This window comes from Protopterus annectens, chromosome 1.part1 (assembly GCF_019279795.1).
Source record: "Protopterus annectens isolate FY-2018-M chromosome 1.part1, PAN1.0, whole genome shotgun sequence".
NCBI classification, from domain to species: Eukaryota; Metazoa; Chordata; order Ceratodontiformes; family Protopteridae; genus Protopterus; species Protopterus annectens.
The window spans coordinates 220,362,242-220,377,510 of NC_056726.1; positions in this window are offsets into that span (position 1 = coordinate 220,362,242).

Sequence of the window (15,269 nt, forward strand, 5' to 3'; positions counted from 1 at the left end):
GTTATTAATAATGGAATAAACTGTGTGCTTACTGAGCTTTAGGTGTTTCTCAGGGGTTTTTGTTGTTTCCTAATTGATTTACTTGATGCCACTGGATTTATCAGTGTTTTGGCTGTATTATTTGTGTTTTTGTGTGGTCGAGCATGAACATGTATAAGCCCAGTGCATTTCCTTCTGCCAGTAATGCACCAATTTGGCAGTTCATACGGTGACAGAGCTATTTCAAGTTTCAACAAATTTGCTGTTAAGTTCATTTTATATGAACTGGCAATAGAGAGATATGGACTCAAATCCAGGTATGGATACGCTTTCACAATTTATATGTAAACTGAAACAATTTGAGGAAAGTGCCTGCTACTTTAAATGTTTACAGTTTACATTATTCCTCATGGTCTCTGTGTACTCAAAATGCCTACTTATCAGAATAAGTATCCAGATTTATTGAGGAGATGATAGCTAATTAATCTAAGTTGCTCATTCTGATACATGGAGCTCATGAATGCTTTCTTTGAACCCACGAGGTTGATTTAAGGTGCAATATGGAAACCTTGTACTCTGAGCTAGTGTCCAGCATTGAACAGAATGTTTTTACTGATCTTCTATTTGAAGCTTGTGATCAGATTTTAGCCTTTGAAAACTTGTTAATTGAGACTAAGAAATGAAAACTTATAAGGGACATTAATGATTTTAAAAGTGGCAATGCTTTTGTTTGGAATAGTGCTTATGCTGCTAAATACACTGAATATCATGACACTAATTCCGTCAAGCCATTGGATCCTATCAACTTTCCTTTTTTAGAGAAACTATTACCAATGTTGGAACCATGACCACTGATGGAGAGATAAAAAAACAGTACCAGAATAACTTGTTCCAGTGTCCAATCATGAGAAGCCAAACAAGGAACTAGAACTGGTATTTAATTTATCTCATTAGATTTTAACCACTGATGAATTATCCAGCTTAATGAAAGGGTTGACTTTTATTCCAGAATGTACTGCTGATGTTGATAAAACGTTATCTGAAATTAAATATTGTGTGAGCACTTTTGAACTTAAAAATGCTTTTTGGCTCAAACGAAGAGTTAACTAGTGATCTCCCTAGATGTGCAAGCACTTTTGTACCTTATAATATTAGGATTATACAGGTATTTGAAAGGGCCAACAAACATGATGTTTATGAAATTTACCATAAGCAGAAATAAGTTTTTCAACCTCACATGCTGCTATTTGATCTCTAATAAATAATGCTGGTATCATCATTAAAATGTTGATAAAGGGGAAGGTGTTGTGATACTCGATACAGACTACTATATTAAGACCATGAGGGAGTTATTAACTTGTTGTGATTATGAATGTATTACTAAACAAGATTAGGAAGTAATTATTCGCCATGTTATGGGTGTTTTGCAGACATTATTGAGTCAAGGCAAAATACATACTCAGTTGTTTGACTATTTTTATACTGACGTCCCTAAGAAACCTTTCATTTATGGCATACCTAAGATCCATAAATCTCTATCCAACCCTCTGCTGAGACAGATTGTGTCAGCTGTAGGTTGGATAACTGAACCAATCTCTAAGTAATTAGAAGCACAGCTTATGGTAGACTTTGATCACACTGGCACCATCATTAGAGATACAACTGACTTTTTATCACAGCTACATGAATGTTCAAGGAAGATGAATGATCATTACATTGTAACTCTTGATGTTGATTCCCTTTTTATTGTGATACCTAATGATGGAGGTGTACAGTTTGTGAAAGAATACCTCCTAGACTTTTTTGCTGTTTTAGCTTTTCAAAGCTACACATCTCTGAAAATAAACAGTGCTGGTAGCATATCTAAATAGCTCATTTAAAAGAAAAAAATGACACTGTCACTACAGCAGTATAGTAGGGCAGTTCAATGGTAACACTTTGGAATACGGCTGTTTTTGATCTAAGAAGTGATGTCTTATAACAAGTTATCTTGCATGGTATGCAGGTGAAATATTATTGTTGGGAAGAGACCTGGAAAGGACGAGGTAGCTGAGAATAGTTATTTTATTTTTATTTATTTATTTAACATTTGTTTGCCAGGATAGTCCGACTGGACAACAACTGTCCATTTTCTGTGGAGTCCTGGGGAGAAAAACTCCATAAGTTTACAGAGGGAAGAACATTTTACAAGAGAGGCATTACAGAGTAGTAGCATACAGATGGTAGACTTTACAGCTGTTAGTATACAATAAGAGAATATTCCCCCTTTTGGTTAAAAATACAAGTGTACAGAATGTACAATGAGAGAAGATAAGAACCTGGTAGAGCATTGCAAGATATTTCACAACTGAATGTTGTATCTTTCGGCTTTTCCCGGTTAGAGGTCGCCACAGCGGAACTCCAGTCCGCTAATGATTGGGAGTAGATTTTTACATACCAAGTTGCCAGCCCTGACGCACAACCTTCAATGAAGGTATGCCCATTCACGCATGTCTCCACACAGGAGACACGTTAGCTGAGAATCAAACAGGACAACGTCTTACTGTGAGGCGACAATGCTACCGCAGCACCACCACCGCAGCATATTTCACATTCGTATATAAATGTTTAAGTTTTCCATATATACATTCAAGCAACTATACATGCAAGAGTATACATACATATATATGCATACACATACATATACACAGATACATACACACACACACACACACACTATATATATCTATATATATATATATATATATATATATATATATATATATATAATTTATATACACACGCACGCGCACACACACACACACACACACACACACACACACACACACACACACACACACACACACATACACACACACACACATACACTCATATATAAGTTATAGCTCACACATGGGGATAGGTATAGTTAGATGGTGTTGTTTGTGTTGTCCAGGACAGATGGGGTATAGAAATAGTAAGTGGCCGAGGCTTCAGGGGGTCAATTACAGGTGCATAGATGGTTGGTGAAGAGGTATGTTTTAAGTAGGGTTTTGAAGGAGGGTATGGAGTTTTGTAGTCTGAGGTCAGGGGGAAGGTTGTTCCATATTTTTGCTATTTCATGGGCAAGTAGTGATTCCCCGGAGTTGTTTTTACATGTGATGGTTTCAATTATGGTTTTGTTGGAGGACCAAAGTTGTCTATTTGAATTGTAGAAGTTCAGCATGCTAGTCAGGTCAGGGGTTTTCTCGGGATAGTACAGAATTAGATGAGCTAGGCTGAGTTGATGGTACCTTAATAGGTTCAGAAATTCAAGCCAGTGCAAGGCTTGTAGGGAAAGGCAGTGGTGGGCTCGTGATTTGTCATTGGTAGTGAATCTAGCAGTTTTGTTGTAACCAATGGAAAGTTTACTGAGGTCAGTTTTGTAAAGATTAGTTAGAACTGGGGATGTATAAAGTAGAGTAGATAGGAGGTGGGTCCAGGCTATTGCAATTTGAGATTCGGTGGTTAGATAGCTTTTACAGCGATAGAGGGAACCTAGCTTTTTGTGGACTTTAGTGATGGTTGTTGATATGTGCTTTGTGAATTTGAGTTGCTGGTCAGTGGTAACTCCTAGGAGTTTAGTCTCAGTGACGGGTGATTTAGATTTTGCTGGTGGAGAGTATAGAGAAGATAAGGTTGATTGTTTTAGTAGAGTGGAATAGCATTAGTTGTGTTTTCTTGGGATTTAGTATGAGTTGTGAGTTGTTAAGCCAGTTCTCTAGTTCAGAGAAGGCTTCTTGTGCATTTTGTTGGAGAAGTTGGATGTTGGGTGCAAAGCATATGAGAGTTGTGTTGTCAGCGTATTGGACTATGTCGACTTTAGTGGTAGTTGAGTGGAGTTGGTTTGTGAAGCTATTAAAAAGAAGGGGTCCTAGGATTGATCCTTGCAGCACGCCTAAGGAGGTTGGGAGTTGTGGGGGATAGAGATTTATGCCATTTCACAGATTGTTGGCGATTATCTAAATAGCTTTTAAACCAGAGGAGGGTGGAGTTATTAAGGCTGAGGTCAGAGAGACAAGACAGTAGTTTATTATGTGAGACTGTGTCAAATGCCTTGGATAAATCTAGGAAAGTAGCTGAGACAGGGAGGGAGGGAGAGGTAATTATTTTAAGTTTTTGGCTAAGGATAAAATTGGGGCTGTGGTCACTCAGAGAGTTTGGTAGTGTTCCACATTAATGGGCAGTATTTTGTTGATTTGTGAGGATTCAATCAAGTATAGATTCTCTTTTTGTAGCCTTATCAATGCGTGTGGGAGTATCTACAAGTTGGGTGAAGTTAAATAAGTTAATGTGGTGGGTGGGGGTGGAAGAATGGATGGAGTTCCAGTCAATGTTCACACCACCTAGCATGATAGTTTCTTGAGGGAAGGAGTATGAGGTTCAGTGAAGTATGTATACTAGGGTGGTTAGTTTGTCACCCGGGGGTATATAGATATCCAGTAGGTTTAAGTGCTTTTGTTGGTTAAGGGAGAGCTTTGCAAATAGAGTCTCTGCATTGCTGAATTTGGGGGAATCTTTTTGGAGAAGTTGGAGTTGTAGGTTGATTCTGTGAAGTAGAGCTACGCCTCTGCCTCTTTTATGTAGCTGGTCTGCCCTGAGAATGTTATACCCAGGTGGGGTGATGGAATTATCTTTAATATGTGGTTTAAGCCACATCTCTGTGATTAGAATAATATCAGATTATATAAGGAGTTGGCAGCATGATGGTCTTCTATTTTATTCATGATACTGCGGGTATTCATATTTAGTATCAGTAAGTCGGTGAGTTTGTGCTTAGCTGGATAGTGATGGATCCATGGTTTATTAGCAGAGGTTGCTGGCCTGGGGTTGGCATGAATGTCTCTTCCTAGTAGTAGCTGGGTAGTTATACAGGTGATAGTTGTTAGGTATGGGATGATTAGGTAGTGAAATTGTAGACTCGATTGCTTTTTAGATGGATAGAAGTGGTACATGGGAGGGGCATGGTATATGGGGGTTGGGTGTATATGGTGGGGTATATGCTTGCGTGTGTGAGGGTGATAGTAATGTGGGTTAGGGTGGGGGATTTGGGGTGGATACAGTGAGTGATTGTGAAGAGATAAGAGGTGCTGATGGGGGCTATGGAGAGGCAGGTGAATAGGGAGGTTAATACCAGGAAGGTATAGTGGAGGTGAGACTGTGGGTAATGAGACATAGTGGGAGTGAGGTTCTGCAGTTAGAGGAGGTATTTATATTTGGTGAGGGTGTGAGTTGTGTGAGTAGGAGATATGGGTGTGAATAATTGAACTGGTAGGTGGGCTGGAGTGGTGGAAAGTTGAAGGGTGTGTGTAGATGGTGCTGATGGATGAAGAGAGGGTCTTAGTAAAGGAGGGTACCTATAAATTCAGTGTATGTAGGGGTGGTTGAGAATGGGGCAGGGTAGGGGAGCGGAATGAGCCCATAGGGCGAACGGAGCGGGATGAGCCAATCAAGGTATGTGCAAAACTATCAGCTGCTCAGAAGTCACATCTATAATGTTAGTCTTTCTTTTGTTACCAATGCTTTTTGTATTTTGTGCAGAAGAAACATCTATAATGTTAGTCTTTCTTTTGTTACCAATGCTTTTTGTATTTTGTGCAGAAGAAACATCTATAATGTTAGTCTTTCTTTTGTTACCAATGCTTTTTTTTTTAAGGAGTGAAAGTCCTTTTTAATTCTATCAGTTGGATGTCTTAAGAAATACCTTGTCTGAGGGCTGAGAGAAAGTGAGTCAACTATTGCTGAGTCAGAGAAAGACTAGGAGGGTAGAGGGGATATATCACATAGAAGAAGAAAAAATAAACAGGTAAATGTTTCTTTAGAGACTGGAAGGGCTAGAATTACACTTTAGTGTGGAGTGTTTTACAGACTTTAAGTGTAGAAATCAGAATGTGTGCACCGGGGGGGGGGGGCGGGACTCAAATGTCTAAGGCTGAAAGTGATTGTGTCAGCTAATGTTGACTCAGAGACAGACTGGGAGGGTAGTGGGGATATATAACATACCCAAAAAGATGGATAAATGTTTCTTTAGAGACTGGAAGGGCTAGAATTACAATTTAGAGTGGAGTGTTTTTACAGACTTGAAGGGTAGAAATTAGAATGTTTCTACATGGGGGGGGGGGGCTGAAATCCCTGCTGCTGGCTCATGTAGTTATGATCAGTACATTAAGGATTACAGTAAAAACGCAACCTACTAATGGCTTTTGTATTATAATGAAACATACTCTTAGGTTCTGCAAGGTTCTTCAGTACAGTTGGATGTCCCACCGGCTTTACTTATGTTAGTGGTATTTGCCACAGGATAGGTGCCGTGAATTCTATAAGACACAGCTGGCTTGGGGCTGAGAAAAAAGAAAGTAAAAGATGGTAGAGAACAGTGAGCAGTTGTAAAGTCCTACAGCTTTAATACACTCAAAAAATTAAAAATACAATTTAGAGAACAGTAGACAATTGTGAAATACCACAACACTAATAAACAAAAAAGAAACAGTTTAGAGTATTAATCACAATATAATAATACAGAAGTAGTAAAGTTAGATCTTTGTTTTATCGCAAATACTGCATTCATATTACAGAGCACACTAGATGCATGTTCCTCAACAGTTAACTGAACATTCTATCTCAAAGCCCCATTCTGCCTGAACTAAACAGAATGTTTAGCATTGTAATAAATAGTCTCTGGCTCCAGCCATAAGTTTAAGTATACATCAAATGCAATCATGTAGCCATAAAAAATAGCTTTTACATACAAGTAAAACAAATTGATTGTTTTGCAATGAAAATGATTAGCATCCAGCACTGGCCATAGGTTTAAAGTTGAATCAAACACTTAAAAATGTATACAAAAAAATAACCTCTGGTACTACATCAGCACTAAACTGGTTCAAATAATGCACCAAGAGCCTCTGGAACCAGCCGAATGCTTAAAGTGGTAAGAGACCCAGTTGCTAAAATATGTAGTAAGATTAGCTTCTGGTACAAGCCATAGGTTTAGGACAACCTACAAAAAAACAGTTGCTAAGCCAGAGGAAGCAGCAGGTAATGGTTACACTGCACAGTTCATAAAAATAATACACAGTAAGTTGTATAACATGCACTTGGTACATGGTGGTATAACATGTAGTTGGTGGTGTTGGGGCTGGAAACTATTGCTGCTCCTTCTCTGGTGGTTGGTAATATGGGGATTGGGGGACAGATGGAAATATACAAATATTATCTTCACTTGATGAAGTGTTAACTTCATGTCCTGTACCTGTTGGGCAGAGTGTAGAAGCTTTGCCTTTGTCTATGTTGCCTCCTAATCTTTGCAGGCTACTAACAGCCTGGCTGGCAGTTTCTAAATAAATAAATTCTTGTCATTCTTCATATGTTCCTTCAATTTGGCTTAAGGACATAGGCATCTTTACCATATTTAGTATCCATTTGTGTGGCCAGCATTCCTTATATTGGCTATTTAAAAGGGGTTATATCATATCATCGAAGGTCCTATTTAGTGAATGCTTGTTAGTCAAACACTAATAAATGAAAACAGTAAATAATGAATGTTCCTTTCAGCGAAACATTTCATTGGGTTAAAAGCCAGTCAGCTAACCCAGCGAAACACAGAAAAACATCACCAAACAAAACCCATTGTAGTGGGGGGCTATGCCCCTCACACCCCACAATGTGGGGGGGGCTACACCCACCACCCCCCCTAACTAAATATACCAACTTCCAGATTGCACTACAGTGGAGAAGAGGGCAAATCCTCAATGATGGCTCATCGGCTGTTTTCCCAGAGAAAGATTTAGCTGAAACAAATGTTCGCTATTTAGTGTTTTTGCTTATTAGTTTTCGACTAAGCATTCTCTAAATAGGAAGTTCGACTATATGATATAGACCCATTTAAAGGTATAGACTTTTACTCCCATTGTCATTTATTTACAGTTAGCCTAAAATAATTTGCCTGTGGTTACTAATCCGCACTCATCTGTTCCTCGACAGAGAACACAAGACCCTTAGTCACACCACTTTTCAATAGAATATGTTAAAAATTCTCACTCATACTCACTTTTAGCATGTATTCCAACACTCAACTATTGCTATTCAGGAGAAGATTGTTGGCAGGAATACAGTAAAGCAATCATTGTTTCCTCATTTTCAATTTTTACAAATAATAACAAAATTACATTTTCATTATTCTTTATCACACAATCATTTTATCAGAAAATTGTAAGAGTGAAGTCAAAGCAGATGTTATTAAGGGAACACAATGATCTTGGACTTGCCCGGTGTTTTTCCTGCTGTATCAGAGAGTTCCAGTAACGTTTGTCAAACAAAACAAACTGTCTGCACAAAATCAGTGTTACTGGGCCTATAAAGTAGCAGAACATCTCAACTACAGTGTTTGTCATCTCAGAGAATCTAAGTCACAGCACCATTGTTTAGAGTAATGTTGTTCTAATCAAATGAACACACTTGATTACAGCATGAAAACCCTATTTTATTTTACAGCATTATCACGGGACATCAAGTAGCAGGTAGCCCAAGTCTCCCTGAAGGTATCAGACAGAGTAATATTTATACAAAATTAAACAATTGGTGTTATATCATAAGATCTTACTGTAACTAGTAAGCTATATACACATTGCCTTGCGCTGGACCATTTCTAAACTACAAAACTACATTTTCCCTTTTTAGGCTAAGTTTCATAAAGTTTACTTTAAACATGTTGTTTACAAGAAATGCAGCTCAAGGAGAAGAAACAAAATTTAAGTCATAGCACTGCATCACGTGCTTCTAAGCTCCATCTAAAGTCAATATAGTTTATACTATTTTGTTCTATAGACTAATAATAAGCGATGTTTGTTAAAAACGCAAAACAGTCTCTTTCCTTTGCAAAAGGGCAGCCTTAAGACCAGTGGCAGCTAGTTATTTCAAATTAAAGAGGGGCTGCAGGAGACAGCTGAATGGGATGTGGCCAACCAGAAAGGGGTGTGGCCAACTAGAAAGTGGCATAGCTATTTTACAGTGGGGCTAACACTGACCACACTTACATTTTACATAAAATAAGTGCTCTGTCACTATTGTACATGCTGAATAGTCTACCAAACAATACTAAAGTAAAGTGCATTTCAGAACTAATGAGGTGTTTAGGTTTTGCTATAACACACACAAAAAAAAAATAACCACCTCTAAACTGTAAAAAAGTGGTTGGTCTTGAATGCATACAACTATTATGACTACACATGATGTTGTAAACATACACTGTATTATACAAAGTAATTTGCATTTTATACAATGCCAAATGAAAAATAAAGATATATATGGAGATCTCACTGTACTGTCTTAATTTATTATTCACAATTCAAAGTCACTTACACAGGTTGGGAGGGTGGCCTGATGGTTAAGGTGTTTGCCTTACAAACACAAGGTACAGGGTTTGAGTTTCACAAGGAATAATTGGCTAGGCTTACAATAACTCGCAAGGGCAGTTAGCCTAGTACTAACCCATGAACCATGAACCAAATGTGCCAATCATTTTGAGAGACAGTGAGATGATCTCAAAGTCAATATAATTTGATATTCCAGTTACCACAGCTGGAAGGCAAAGCACATTGCTACATGCCTAGACGTGGTAAAGCCTTGCTGTGTCTAATAATGGCGGCTGCCAAAAAAGCAATTACTAGAAAATGGAAATCAAAATTTAAACCAACTATACTGGAAGTAGTGAATATAGTAACAGAGATAAAAGAACTGGAATTGAGATCTTTAGAAGAGGTTAGGAGCAAACTACATAGGAAAAAATGGGAATTGTGGGAATGATACATACAAGGGAGGAATGAGGCCCAAAAGACAGCAGGACTTAAGTGACCTATGTAATGTTTGAGTGAGAAAGATTGGGTAGATTATAAGTGATGTATAATGTTTGCAACTGGGAGTGTGTCAGTATGGTTTGTGATGTAAAATGATCGTGACTAGGATTGTGTTGGTGTAGTTTATTTTCATTTCTATAAATGTATGTTTGCCTGTGCAGTAAGTGATGGTTTAATGAAGATTCTTGTTTAAAAAAGCAAGAATTGAATAATTTATGTAATATTGCTTAGGTTATATGATATATAGCAAAATATGGGAAGTATAATGTTTGTTATGTTAATATAGTTTGAATACTTTTATATGAATGCAAATTTGCATATGTCACAAGTGATAGTTCAATAAAGGTGTTTGAAAAAAAAAAAAGAAAGATACCACTTGGCACATAAAACCAGCTTTATTCAAAAACCTGAGACAATGTGTATAAAACTCTGAACTAGCACCTTGGCTTGCATCTTCAGTGTTCAAAATTTTCAAAACCAGTAAAACAAACCTATAAACATAATCCACTAATTAAATCAAATTAGATTATTATTAACTTACCTGTTTGGTATGTACCTCACAAGACATCTGCAACAGTTGGAAAGGCTGCAGAAATACCTCACTAAAAGAATCACAGGCCTAAAGCAGATGCCCTATGCTGACCGTCTAAAAAAACTCCAGCTATACTCTGTGGCATATCGTCTACTCAGAGGCGATCTCTGCTTAACATACAAGGCCATGTCAAACCCTGAGCTATTGGACATGCTCCACTTAAAGAAATCCCAATCCCTCAAAGCCACATTTATTTATTTATTTATTTGCATTTGTTTAACCAGGATAGTCCATTGGGCTTGAAGAACCCATTTTCAATGGAGTCCTGGGGAGAAAAGCTCCACATACAGATTAAACAAAGATGAGGATATACATATACATTACATGGGGTTAAACATTGAGAAAAAGCTCCACATACAGATTACACAAAGGTGAGGATATACATATACATTTGATGGGGTTAAACATAGTACAGTTTATGTAATTAAACATGCAGAGACAGCTAAAAATACAGGTAATAAGAGTAACAACATATCTATATATATATATATATATATATATTTTTTTTTTTTTGAACAGAGTTAGAATAGTATACAGGTAGGCCATGAGTAATGCTACCTGGTGTTTAGACAGTCAGAAGAGAAAAAGTTACTAGAGTAAATAGTAGGTTATGAAGGGTGAGAGCAGGAGCATTCCCATGTGGAGGTTAGATAAGAGTGGAGTGATTTTTTAAAGGATGGGAGGCTTGTAATGGTACGAATAGAGGGAGGAAGGGAGTTCCATAAGCGTGCTAGTGAGAAGGACAGGAGGTTTTGTCCAGGGGGGTGGAGGGGTCTATGAATTTCTATGAGGTTTTGATTGTTTGATCTTAGATGTCTTTGTGTGTGGTGCATTTTAAAGGTAGAAGAGCGTGAGGGGCAGAGGGATGGCTGGAAAATCAGTTTGTGCGCATATGTGAGTTGGGTATATGAGAGGTAGTTGGGTAGTTCTAACCATTTCAGTTTGTGGAGTGGTTCACAGTGGTGTGTTGATGATTTGTTAGAAGTGGCAAATTTGGTTTTGAGGGAAGATTGTAGGTTAGTAAGAAGGTGTGCTCCATAGAGAAGGGAGGGTAAGAGAAATGTAGTTGAGAGAGTAATCTTGGTAGCTGAGCTGAGAAAACGATTATGACGGTAGAGCATGCCAAGTTTTTGGTGGGTTTTATTTATGTTTTGTAGTAGATGTGAATGGAATTTAAGCTTGTCATCAATTTGGACTCCTAACAGTTTGCTCCAGGGATCTAAACCTTGTCATCACAATGAACAAAACATGCTGGTGGGATGGGTTCCTGACCCAGAGACTCTCCATACTCTGGAATAGACTGCCATATATGTCAAGCAGAATGCCTCCTTGGCCCTCTTCAAAAGGAACCTTAACGATTGGATGGGAGATAGAAAATTCACCCCAGGGATCATGTCAGTCATCCTGCTAGACAGGGGTTCAGGGAAGTAAATATTGTGGGAAGAAATATCCAGGGAATTGTTATGGCTAGGCTTGTATAGGCCCTACGGCCGATAGCCTAGAACCAACCTATGAACTTATGAACTTAATCACATAATTAATTAGTCTATTCAAATGCTGAACTCATAAATTTTAAAGACACAAAGCACTGTTTCCAGCATAAACAGACATCTCAAAAAATATAAATATTTTTATATACTGTAAATACCTTGTTTGAAAACTTACCTATGTAGTATGGTGCAAAAAGTACTTCTTACTCTGTTTCTGTGCCTGAAAAGAAGCTGTGGTCTGGTCTGCAACTCATCAGGTCATACTGGATTTGATTTTTCCTTCCTTTTTCTGGACATACAAAAGGGACCATGTCATGTTTCCAAAGCAAATACAGTATTCTCGTGACCCTGGTACCAAATAAATGCCTATGTTGTGTTACTCTAGGTATTTCTCAGGTTTCTTATTTGTGGATAAAGTCCATTTGACTCTCTTTATTTTGTGCAAACAAATCAATGACTCTTTGTTTGAAGTTTGTCTTACTCCACGTTAACTACTTTCCTATGGAAATCATAGGCAGTGCATTCATTCTTTTCTGCCCCATAGTACTATGAAGAAAGTTTTATTTCTTTTCATTGTTGAGAAACACCTTTCTGCCTTAGTAGTTGACATTTGTGTGGTGGCTATAATCAACAGCACATTGAAAATCTCTGAAAACACACTGATTAATGAGTTGTCCACCAAGAATTTTAACATATTGAGTGCACTGCCATTTGCTATAAAGTCTTCACAGCTGTACACCTCTCCAAGTTCCATTCTAAGTTGTCCCTTCAACATGAATGGGTAGTTTTATATTGTTGCTGTGAAGAGACTTTTTGGAAACTCTTTTACGTATGCTGAAATGTTTCCAGGCAGTAGCAGCTGAGAATCCTGAAGATGCCCATTTTATTCAGATCATGATGTTGCCTGGAACTTTATCACATCAGACTTCCTTTGCAACAATAGACAATATCTGGTGCAGTGGCTGGGATCCTGATGGCCCTTATCTATGGGGTCTATATCACGTTGTCAAACTCTTAAAAGTTTGAACATCATATGGTCAACACCATATGATCAAACTTTTAAAAGTTCAAATGTTTCAACAGAGATCTCCGTACAGTGCGGAATAGGAGGATTTCCCTTTTCTGCACTGTAGTGCGATCTCGGAGTTGGTATATTTAAAGAGTGGGGTGTGTGGGGGATACAGAGGTGCTTGCCCCCCTGCTTAAACCAATCAGGTAGTTTTTTTCTTTGGTTTATTTTTTTTATTACACTTTAAAACTTTTGAAAGTTCGATCATATGGTGTTGACTGTATGACGTTGAACTTTTAAAAGTTTGATTATGTAATATAGATGCTATCTTTGTCTTGCCAGGATGTCCTCTGTCTGTGAGTCCTGTTCTGTAATGCTGTCAATATCTGATCTGACATTGTCAATTGCATTTAAAAATATGTACATTCATTTCAACTGTAGTTGCATCTGCAGTACGACAATGAAGTTGCCTGTACAGAATGTCAACATGGGGCATTATACGATGGCAAACAGTCAGCCAAAACTTAAATTCATCATCTTCAAGTGTTCGGAATAGCTCATTTGCTTCCTGTACAGTTGCTGCAGCAGATGTAGGACACTTGTATAAATAATAAAAAACACACTGACAGCAACTCCAAGTCTTCATACACTGCATTTGCAGTACGGTTATTAAAATTCCACTGTTTTCCAGACATTTGTGGCATACGTTGAGCTACTATATTGTCCAGAGCAGGATGTCCTTGAATTGAACTTGAGAGAAAGGCTGAAATTCCTCAAAGAGTTAAAAAATACCCTTGTTTCAGTATTATGTAGTGTGGCTCTTTGCATTATCAGATTAAGTTGGTGGCCACAGCAGTGTACATAATAAGCATATTTAAATTCCTGCCTTATGATGGCATGGACTCCATGCTGAACTCCACTCATAACAGATGTACCATCATAACACTGAGCAACCACTTTTTTCATGCTGGTTTCCCACTACTTCCTTCAACTGTTCACTTATCACACCAGCAATGTGCTATACAGTCTGTCCAAGTAGTATAAAATATCCCAGAAAATGTTCCTGCACTTGGCTATTTTGCAAGGTAACAGAACACAATCCCAGTTTGCCACAGCCATGCAACATCAGTAGTTTCATCTGCAATCAGCTATTGCTACAAATTTTGCAGTATGAATCTCTTTTTCTTTCTTCTCTGCATATTGTTAGCATGCAGTTTAGGAGGTAACTGAATTGTTTTTGGTGTTCCTTTAAAAAGCAGTTGAGGTTTATATGTGTTTGGCCAACTTCCAATCAATCCTGCAGGTGGAATGTACCAGTCCATGGAACATTCCAGCACTTAGTGAGTCTTTAGCTTCATCATAGCCTCTGAAAGCTACTTCTTCTTCACAACACAGCTTGGTGTATCAGTTATAAGTGCTAGAACATGCCAGTTTTCTTTTACTTTCTTGTTGTGTCTTTCCACTAATAAGTGGTATCCAGTACTTAACTGAGACCTAATATCCACAGTTCCCAACATTGTTAGGCTCATTTGGTTGTCAAAATGTTTAGCAGCCTGTTCACGTTTTCTAGCTTTTTCTATTTTTCTCTTCATGTCATTCACACACTTTGATGTCCAGGCATCCTTTCCACCAAACAGTAAGCACGGGAAGCAGTACAAACTGTTTGTTTCTTCACACCCACAGATCCAGATGTACTTGTTATAGATGGAGCTGTTGAAGCTCCATGTATATGTCATTGACCTACTTTTACCTTGAGACTCCATCTTGAGACTAGGTGTGGGTCTTGCGGTCCTCTTGAGTCTTAACTTCTTATCAAAAGTCAACTCGCTAATATTAATACATAGTCCACTTTAAGAGTCTGCTCACTCATTCTGGTGTTCTGGTGGTGATAACCCTGAAGTAAACATATTACAGAAATGATTAAGTGCCACTGTTTGCATTTTAAGTACAGCTTCATGTACACTACTCATGTAATTAACAGCCCCTCATGCCCATGGCCAGCCTAAAGTATCTGGTATGGCCTTGACAAGATTAAAAATAATAACAATGCTTTTGCTAATGTATTTTTTATGCACAAACTGTCACAGCTTGCATTCTACCTTGTTTATCCCGAATGTACATTAATACTGCAAAGCCAGAATTAAAAGAATAAAACAAGAGGGCCAGTCATTACATTGCCCACTACAGATTCTGCATTGATCCTTTCAGGATTAAAATAATAATACATTTGTATTAGTTTAATTTTTCTGCACATTGACAGCAGTGACAGCCCATGTGCCTACCTCCCACAATACACATTAGTCTTGCAAAGCCAGAATTACAACTGT